Source organism: Nicotiana tabacum, chromosome 18 (assembly GCF_000715075.1).
Source record: "Nicotiana tabacum cultivar K326 chromosome 18, ASM71507v2, whole genome shotgun sequence".
Taxonomy (NCBI): Eukaryota; Viridiplantae; Streptophyta; class Magnoliopsida; order Solanales; family Solanaceae; genus Nicotiana; species Nicotiana tabacum.
Window position 1 is genome coordinate 8,683,410 of NC_134097.1, and position 10,332 is coordinate 8,693,741.

Consider the following 10,332-nt stretch of genomic DNA (forward strand, 5'->3'; position numbering starts at 1 on the left):
TTCTGTTGTATTTATCAATTATGAGTTGCTTACAAAGAATGAGTCCAAGGGGCTATTTATAGAAATCTAAAGGGTTGTACAAAGGGAGTGGTTGGCAAGCAACTAGCAAGGCTGGCAAGCTGCCTGGTGCATTCCAGCCTGGCGAAGATAGAAAGGCAGCCTAGAGGGGTCCTACTGTCATCCATTGCCCAGCATGTCAAAGATGCTCTTTCACTTTCGGCTGGTGGTCCCTTGGTCGGCTGACTTTCGGCCAAATGTGCCTTTTGAGGGCATCCAATGACTTTTGTGAGGGCCCAAGTATTTTCCCATTGATGGTTGTCCAAGACTTGAGCTCGTGTAAGCCTCGTCGTCACTAGAATTGCGGAAAATTAATAAATGCGATGACGGGGCGGTACACCCTGCCCCACCTGAATTGGCGACAACCCCGGCGCCACACAACTGAAGATAATTGTGGACTTGTTCCCTGAACTGCCACAAATGACATAATGGATTTATAAAAAATTTCAGAATTGGATTTCGACCCCGATATCAAAAAGTCAACCACTCGGTCAAACTTCCCAAAAATTCAACTTTCGCCATTTCAAGCCTAATTCTACAACGGACTTTCAAATAAAATTTCGATCACGCTCCTAAGTCCAAAATCACCATACGGAGCTGTTGGAATCATCAAAATTCTATTTCGGGGTCGTTTGCACATAATTTGATATGCGGTCACTATTTGAACTTAAACTTTTAATTTTTCATCAAAATTCCATATCTCTGGCTAGGGACCTCGGAATTTGATTCCGGACATACACCTAAGTCCCAAATCACGATACAGACCTACCAAAATTGTCAAAACACTGATCAACTCAGTTGAGTTTTAAAGTTCTAATTCACATTTTAATCCATTTTTCACCTGAAAACTTTTCCGAAATTTTTTTACGGACTGCACACTCAAGTCGGGTAATGGTAAATAGTGCTTAGATCACATAATTAATCATTAAATTTAAAGATGATATTTTGGGTCATCACATTCTCCACCTCTAAAACAAACGTTCGTCCTCGAACGGAGTTAGAAAAAGTACCTGAGCTGGTGAATAAGTGTGGATAACAGCTGCGTAAATCATTCTCGACCTCCCAAGTCGCCTCCTCGACCGGATGACCCCTCCACTGAACCTTTACAGAAGCAATGTTCTTTGACCTCAGCTTTCGAACCTGCCTATCTAAAATAGCCACTGGTTCCTCAACATAAGATAGATCCTTGTCCAACTGAACCGAACTGAAGTCTAACACATGAGACGGATCGCCGTGATATTTCCGAAGCATAGAAACATGGAATACCGGATGACCGGCAAGGAGACTAGGTGGTAGTGCAAGTTTGTAAGCCACCTCTCCAACTCTCTCAAGAATCTCAAAAGGCCCAATATACCTGGGGCTCAAATTGCCCTTCTTTCCGAACCTCATCACACCCTTCATAGGCGAAACCCGGAGCAATACCCGCTCCCCAACCATGAATGCAACATCACGAACCTTCCGATCCGCATAACTCTTCTGTCTAGATTGGGCTGTACGAAGTTGATCCTGAATCAACTTAACCTTTTCCAAGGCATCCTAAACCAAGTCTGTACCCAAAAGTCTAGCCTCGCCTGGTTCGAACCAACCCACTAGAGACCGGCACCGCCTACCATACAAGGCCTCATACGGAGCCATCTGGATGCTTAACTGGTAACTGTTGTTGTAAGCAAACTCCGCAAGTAGTAAGAACTGATCCCAAGCACCTATCACACACGCACAAAGCATATCCTCTAGTATTTGAATAGTGCGTTCGGACTGCCCGTCCGTCTGAGGGTGAAATATTGTACTCAACTCTACACGAGTACCTAACCCTCTATGTAAAGCCCTCCAAAACCGTGAGGTAAACTGTGTACCCCGGTCAGAGATGATGGATATCGGTACACCGTGAAGTCTGACAATCTCGCGAATATATACATGAGCCAGCTGCTCTGAAGAGTAAGTAGTAATCACAGGAATAAAATGAGCTGACTTAGTCAATCTATCCACAATCACCCAAACTGCATTGAATTTCCTCCGAGTCCGTAGGAGCCCAACAACGAAATCCGTAGTGATCTGCTCCCATTTCCATTCTGGAATTTCTAACTTCTGAAGCAATCCACCCGGTCGTTGATGCTCATATTGAGTCTGTGCCAGATAACTGGAATAACCATTGTAGGAACTCATGTCGGTGGTGCATTAAAAGAACTTACTGGAGCACCCCGAGTAATCCGATGTGCAGACTGGGCTGGACGACTGCCTGAGCCAAGTGGGCAGTGTTGCATTGTCTGGTCTGCCCTCTTCATAGGCTTACCACGAACACTGGTGGAGAATTATCTCTCCCAAGGCAAATTTCTTCTTTTGTTATGCTGACTCAACACTGTTAAGCTGACCCATTTCTTAACATACTCTTTGATTCTTCTTTGGGGTAACCCTTACCCCTATTTATACACAACGATCACAAAAGTAGAGCTCCATGCAGACAAATCTTGGCACGAACCACATAGTCCAGAATCTCGTCAACAACTATACTTACTCCGAAGCACTCCAAAATCCACAACAGTGACGTCCACGCTGAGTAGACCTTCTACAAATTTAGAGTTGTTTCTATAACTCCTTTGCTATTGAAGTATAGGATTATTAAGGAGGCAGACATACCGCAAGTCCCAATCTTATCCTCTACAAAATCTCAGGTCTTAAACATGTGTAAATTTTAGGGAACCTTTCAGTACCACATATATACATTTCAGGCCAAAACTGATATAATACATGACCCCGCAATCCACCCATTGGTAGTGGACTCCCCCTACTCAGCGCGAAGTCATAGGTCACAACGTCCGATAATCCACAATAATAATCTTCACAGCTTGTATAAATCAACCAGACGCCAATGTCCGTTGCACCCCGCACATGATTCACTAGGTGATCTCTCAATACCCCCACATCTTCAGTCGGAACCACACGTTAAGGAAATGTTTGAGCATCTTTGGCTCCCTTGTAGTCCATCTGCGGCATCACGAACCGTCGACACACAACTGATATTGAGTGCGCAATGTCATACACGAGTGGATACAAAAGAATATGAGATATATGTTTCACGCTAAATCAATGCCGCACGATAAGGAATCAAGGAAGTGAATATTTTCCTAACAGTTCCATAGCCTCCCGAAGATAAGTACAGACGTCTCTATACCGATCCGCAAGACTCTACTAAACCTGCTTGTGACTCATAACACCTATGAACCTAGTGCTCTGATACCAACTTGTCACGACCCCAAATTCCCTCCGTAGGATGTCGTGATGGCACCTAGTCTCTAAGACTAGGTAAGCCTATCAATGCGGAATAATAATAAATATCTGAAATAAATAAACTACAATTCAAACAATTTCAACTCCCAAAATCCGGTAGAAATAAGTCACAAGCTTCTAAGAATTTATTCTCAATGTATCTATATGTCAAGGTCTAGATAAAAATATAAGAAAGCAACATAAAATGATAGAAGGGGACTCCGGAGTCTGCGGGCGCTGGCAGATATACCTCGAAGTCTCCGTGCGCAGGTAACTTAATGACGTCTAGGCTGGTAAAATATACCTGGATCTGCACAAAAAGATGTGCAGAAGCGTAGTATGAGTACACCATAGCGGTACCCAGTAAGTGCCAAGCCTAACCTCAGTAGAGTAGTGACGAGGTCAGGTGAGGCCCTACTGGAATATAATAATGGCATGGTAAAATATTTATCAATGTAGTAAAATAAAATGACATTGAAAATGAATCAAATAGTATGTCACATTTAATGACACCAAATAATTTCAAATAATATCTCGTGGAAATCAAAACAGAATTTTCTTCAACTTTATGAAAATCACAATAATAATCAAAGGCAACTACGGCCATAAATCAATATCAACAAGGGCACTCCCGAGGTACCGCCTCGTAGTCCCAAATCATAAATAAATTCACAATATCTCATTTTCTTATATCACCGCGGGAGCCTTCACAATTTATTTAAAGAAAATATTTTTTCCGAAATAGCATCCCGCGTTTTAGCCACCCTTATCACACCGCATGACTTCTAGTAGTTCCCCTACTAGCCACGCGTATCAAGCCACCCTTATCTCACCGCATGCGTTTCAACACCCAGACCTTATACCACCGCATGCGTATCAATATCACAATATATCACAATTTGCACCTCAAGTGCTCAAATAATTTAACTTGCCAAAATAATTTAACAATAAAGAGCTCACGGCTCATGCCAAAATAAATCATCAATAATAGTTTGCCACAGTAAAGAGCTCACGGCTCATGCCAAAATAAATTATCAATAATAGTTTGCCACAATAAAGAGCTCACGGCTCATGCCAAAATAAATCATCAATAATAGTTTTCCACAATAAAGAGCTCACAGCTCATGTCAAAATAATTCATCAATAATATTCTTCCACAATAAAGAGTTCATGGCTCCCTCACAATGAGTATAAAAATATTCAGGAGTAAATAATTTAGGAAAATAATATTTCAAAATCTTTACTACGTTGCTTCAATATCAAGTTTAAAAATGTCAAATACTTCATATTAATAATATTTAATTTAAAGAAAATCAACCTTCAAAAAATGCACAGAATAAAAGAAACCAAGTTTCAACTAAACAGGTAAAACAATTACTAAGAAAAGATCAAACAAATTTGAAGTATATATCTCACATCAATGATGAAGAATATAACAAGATAAAATAATTTAATAAATGCGCAACAGTGATCTACACAATTTAAAAATATAATCTTTCGTAATTTAACCCGTGTATACACTCGTCACCTCGTGCACACGACTTTCAACATATTTCAATAATCACATCAATACCAATCCTAGGGAAAATTTCTCCCACACAAGGTTAGACAAGTCACTTACTTCGACTTGCTCCAATTTAATCAAGTATTATGCTTTTTCCTCGAATTTTCGACTCCGATCGACTCGTATCTAGTCATAATTAATTCGATACAGTCAACAAAAATTATAGTAATCACTTTCATAAGAAAATATTACATTTTCATTAAAATCCAAAATTAGCTCAAAATTTGTCCGTGGGGCCCACGTCTCGGAATCCGGCGAAACTTATAAAATCCGACAACCCATTCAATTACGAGTCCACCTATACCAATTTTACCAAAATCCGATAACAACTCGACCTCCAAATCTTAAATTTTCGTTTTAGGAAGATTTTGCAAAAATCTTGATTTCTTCCATTTAAATCCGAAATAAATGATGAATATGACCATGGATTTATGAAATATAATCACATTTGGATATAGAACACTTACCCAAGTTGAAGTCTTGAAGAAATCCTCAAAATCGCCCAAGAACCGTGCTCCAAAACTCCAAAACGAAATGAAGGAAATGACCATTTTTGGTCCTTAAGTTTCTGCCCCAAAAATACTATTCCGGTAGCTAAAAGTCCAATCCCGTTGCTAAAAGTGTCACATCTGGTCGCTAAAGGTGCACACCAGGACTATTTACACCAGCAGTTTTATTTCACTAAAAAGGCTCTAACTCCATCATACGAACTCGGAATTCCTATGAGTCACAAATAAAACTACGAACCCATTCGTTCAATCGAAACTCAATTCGGAACTCCTTTTCTCAATGTGATACCAATTTCGCTCGTTAAACAATTAACTCATATTTCGTGCTTAAAACTCAATCGCGACTTGATGAAATTAGATCAAACTTTCCAGATCACTCCTATAATTCATTATCAAAATGTCGAAAGTCTCAAAATCGAATTTCGATCTCTAGAACTAAAAATGGACTTTTGGATCAATACATGCTTATGTTGAAAACATCAAACTCTTCCTCGACAGCCTGTAGTGTATCAATCATAACTTCTTGTACTCAACTCCAACTGCCAAACGGTTTAAAGTTCTGCAAACTAGATACAAAGTACTACAACTTTCATGTTTTGCTCATCGCCCAACTCCTTATAGATTGCGAGATATAAGCTCCCAAAGTCAGCCCTGTGCAGCAGAAATTTCTGGCGATGCACACTGCTGTAGCAAAAATCTGCAGTAGCAGTTTCAGTCAATCGATCATAACAATTTGTATAAATGTCTGAATGATAAATGGTTTATCATTCTGGAAACTAGAATCAAAGGGCTATAACTTTTATGTTTTGAAAATGTTCAGATTCCTTATAGATTTCGATATATAAGCTTCCAAAGTCAGCTCTGCGATTGCACCGGTTGCTGTCCAAAAACAGCTTCTGCAGCAGAAAAATTCCAGCAGCTCCTTTTTGTCCGAAATTCATTCTGTTAACCTTCCGAAATCCACCCGAGGCCCTCGGTACCTTAACCAAATATACCAACATGTCCCAAAATACAATATGAACTTAGTTGAGGCTTCAAACCATGCCAAACAACTCCGAAATTACGAATCGCGTATCGAATCGAATTATGAGTTTTCAAATCTTCCAACTTCTATATTTTGCGCAGAAACATATCAAATCAATTCCGATTGACCTCAAATTTTGCACACAAGTCATAAATGACATAATGGATTTATAAAAAATTTCAGAATCGGATTTCGACCCCGATATCAAAAAGTCAACCCCTCGGTCAAACTTCCCAAAAATTCAACTTTCGCCATTTCAAGCCTAATTCTACTACGGACTTTCAAATAAAATTCCGATCACGCTCCTAAGTCCAAAATTACCATACGGAGCTGTTGGAATTATCAAAATTCTATTTCGGGGTCGTTTGCACATAATTTGACATCCGGTCACTATTTGAACTTAAACTTTTAATTTTTCATCAAAATTCCATATCTCTGGCTAGAGACCTCGGAATTTGATTTCGGGCATACACCTAAGTCCCAAATCACGATACAGAACTACCAAAATTGTCAAAATACTGATCCGAGTCTGTTTGCTCAAAATGTTGACCAAAGTCAACTCAGTTGAGTTTTAAAGCTCTAATTCACATTTTAATCCATTTTTCACCTGAAAACTATTCCGAAATTTTTTTACGGACTGCACACTCAAGTCGAGTAATGGTAAATAGTGCTTAGAACACATAATTAATTATTAAATTTAAAGATGACATTTTGGGTCATCACAATGTGAGATTGAGGACGGTCGGTTTTTTAAAATATTTTAATTTTTAATTTTTTTTTACGAAACTGACCTACTTCGGTCGGATTTTTTTTGGCGCAAAAATGCGAAAAACTATTTTAGAATCCCGCAAAATTTATTTTTTAAGAAACCGACTAAAATCGGTCGGTTTTTCATATAAAATAAATTAAAACCAATATTCAAAAAAATGACCGAAATCGGGCTGAGGAAGAAATGGGTCTAGCTTAGATATGGTCCATTTAAGCTTATGTGGCATTATTTTTAGATTGTTTTAATTAAATGTAATGTCGTGTCTATTTGTTATTGGATATTTTATAGGTTTTGAACTAGAATGACTTTTAAGTTACAAACGTAAAGTTGAGTGACTTTTAAGTGATGAAAAATAGATAAATGACTTTTGTGAAATAAATGATAAGTTGGATGACCTTCAATGAAATTAACCCCTTCTCTTTCAATCTTCTCCTCACTTCTTTCTTTCGACCTTTCTACTTTGGGTATTACAAATTCAAGTTAGTATCTCTTCTATTTTTGATTTTATTTGTTTTTTCTATTTTATTTTTCATATTTTGTTTGTGATTCTCCTTTGGTGGTTGCTGCTCTTTATTTTCGATTTTTTTTGTGTTCCCTTTGTTTCTCTTTGAATCTCATGCCATTTATTTTCATATGCAGGATATCTACCAATATACTTTCTGCTTTAAGTTGTGGTCTAAGCAATTGGCTTAAGATTTCAGTTAAATTTAATTTTTGTTTCCTTTTTGTTTGGTCTTCTCAACTCAAATTTCACTTTACTATTTTTCAAAGACTTGTTCTTTAGAAGAATATTCCGTGAATAGCTGCAGAGATATCGAATACGAATAAAAATCATAAAAATAAGCAAACATTGGAAAAAATACAATTTGACAAAAGAGTTATGAGACGTGAATTAAATAGACTGATCATTGATGCCACCTGAAAAAAGAGGCCCTTTAGCATGAGATGAGGAAGCTTTCAATACGTGCACCTAATCTTTTTGCGGGAATTGTAAGCTACTTTCTGATTAAGGCTTAAAGGATTTTGCTTCTCTGTATTGAAAATTTTCAAGATTTTTATGTTAATGCGTTATTGATATGCAAGAATTTGTATGAATATACAGTGATCGGTACAAAATAATAAAGGAGATTGACTTTTAAGAAAAGTATTTCGACTTGAACGATAACCGTTTCGAAGGACGAATTCCTCTCACGCTTGGCAATTGTTCAAACATTGTGGAAATGTTAAGTGCACTTTGAGTTGTCATTGTCAGTATGTGGGTTCCTTTTTCTTTTTTTTTTTATCTAGAACTAAATATGATTTGTCATCGTTCACTTTAATTCAGATTGATTTCCTAAGTTCATGTATATGTGATGTAGCTTGAATGGTTGTTTCTATGATTGATAAATAATTTGCTTCGTTCTGCGTCTTCCCTAATCATCAGACTTCTTCGGTTTTTGCATATCAATAATTAAGACGTTTGATTTACATGGCATGTATTGGACTTTTTAAATTTTTGTGTCTTCATGTTTGAGAGTTTGAAGTCATTTTACAGTCCAAGTTCTAAGGATCATGCTTAGTTGTTATCTCTTGGTTACGGTTTTATGTTGGTTGAAATTAAGCAATGACCAATCGTATTAGAATATGCATCTGCAAAATCATCAATATTCTGAATGATATGTATTGGTCCGGACTGAAACCAATTCAAGGATTGAAAAAAAAAATCGTCAGATGCCCGAAAATGCGAAATGTCGGGAAAGCACGGGCTAAATCTATCTAGTTTATATAGAAAAGTCAAGTGTGGTCGAATAATAGCATAAATATAAATTTAGTTCAAGGGTAAAACTGTCGTTTCACTCAATCAATAACTTCATTAATATTTCCTGTTGTCTGAAAATTGACTGCTTCTCGATTGTTCTTTAACATCTTCTTCTCTTTGAGTTAATTTCACTCATGGTCATCCAACTTATCATTTATTTCATAAAAGTCATTTATCTATTTTTCATCACTTAAAAGTCACTCAACTTTATATTTGTAACTTAAAAGTCGTTCTAGTTCAAAACCTATAAAATATCCAATAACAAATATGACATGGCATTACATTTAATTAAAAAATCTAACAATAATGTCACATAAGCTTAAATAGACCATATCTAAGTTAGACTCATTTCTTCCTCAGCCCGATTTCGGTTGATTTTTTAAATATTAGTTTTAATTTATTTTATATGAAAAACCGACTGATTTCGGTCGGTTTCTTAAAAAATAAATTTCGCGGGATTCTAAAATAGTTTTCCGCATTTAAAAAATAAAATATTTTGGAAAACCGATCGATTTCGATCGGTTTTTCGGTCGGTTTTTTGACCGACCGACGCGGTCGGTTTTTTGACCGACCGACGCGGTCGGTTTTGGTCGAATTTTTAGTAGTGAACTTCTACTATGTAATTTCATTGTGGATGTTTCTTACCAATATTTTGACTTTAATGGAATAGTAATTTATGAAAATAGGTTCGTATTAGCTTGTTATTCTTGTCTGTAAATGGTACATTTATATGTTATGTGAGATTGAGGTCGGTCAGTTTTTTAAAATATTTTAATTTTTAATTTTTTTTTTACGAAACCGACCGACTTCGGTCGGTTTGTTTTGGCGCAAAAATGCGGGAAACTATTTTAGAATCCCACAAAATTTATTTTTTAAGAAACCGACTGAAATAGGTCGATTTTTCATATAAAATAAATTAAAACTAATATTCAAAAAACCGACCGAAATCGGGCTGAGGAAGAAATGGTTCTAGCTTAGATATGGTCTATTTAAGCTTATGTGGCATTATTTTTAGATTTTTTAATTAAATATAATGCCATGTCATCTTTGCTATTGGATATTTTATAGGTTTTGAACTAGAATGACTTTTAAGTTACAAACGTAAAGTTGAGTGACTTTTAAGTGATGAAAAATAGATAAATGACTTTTGTGAAATAAATGATAAGTTGGATGACCTTTAGTGAAATTAACCCCTTCTCTTTCAATCTTCTCCTCACTTCTTTCTTTCGACCTTTCTACTTTGGGTATTACAAATTCAGGTTAGTGTCTCTTCTATTTTTGATTTTATTTCTTTTTGCTATTTTATTTTTTATATTTTGTTTGTGATTCTCCTTTGTTGTTGCTACT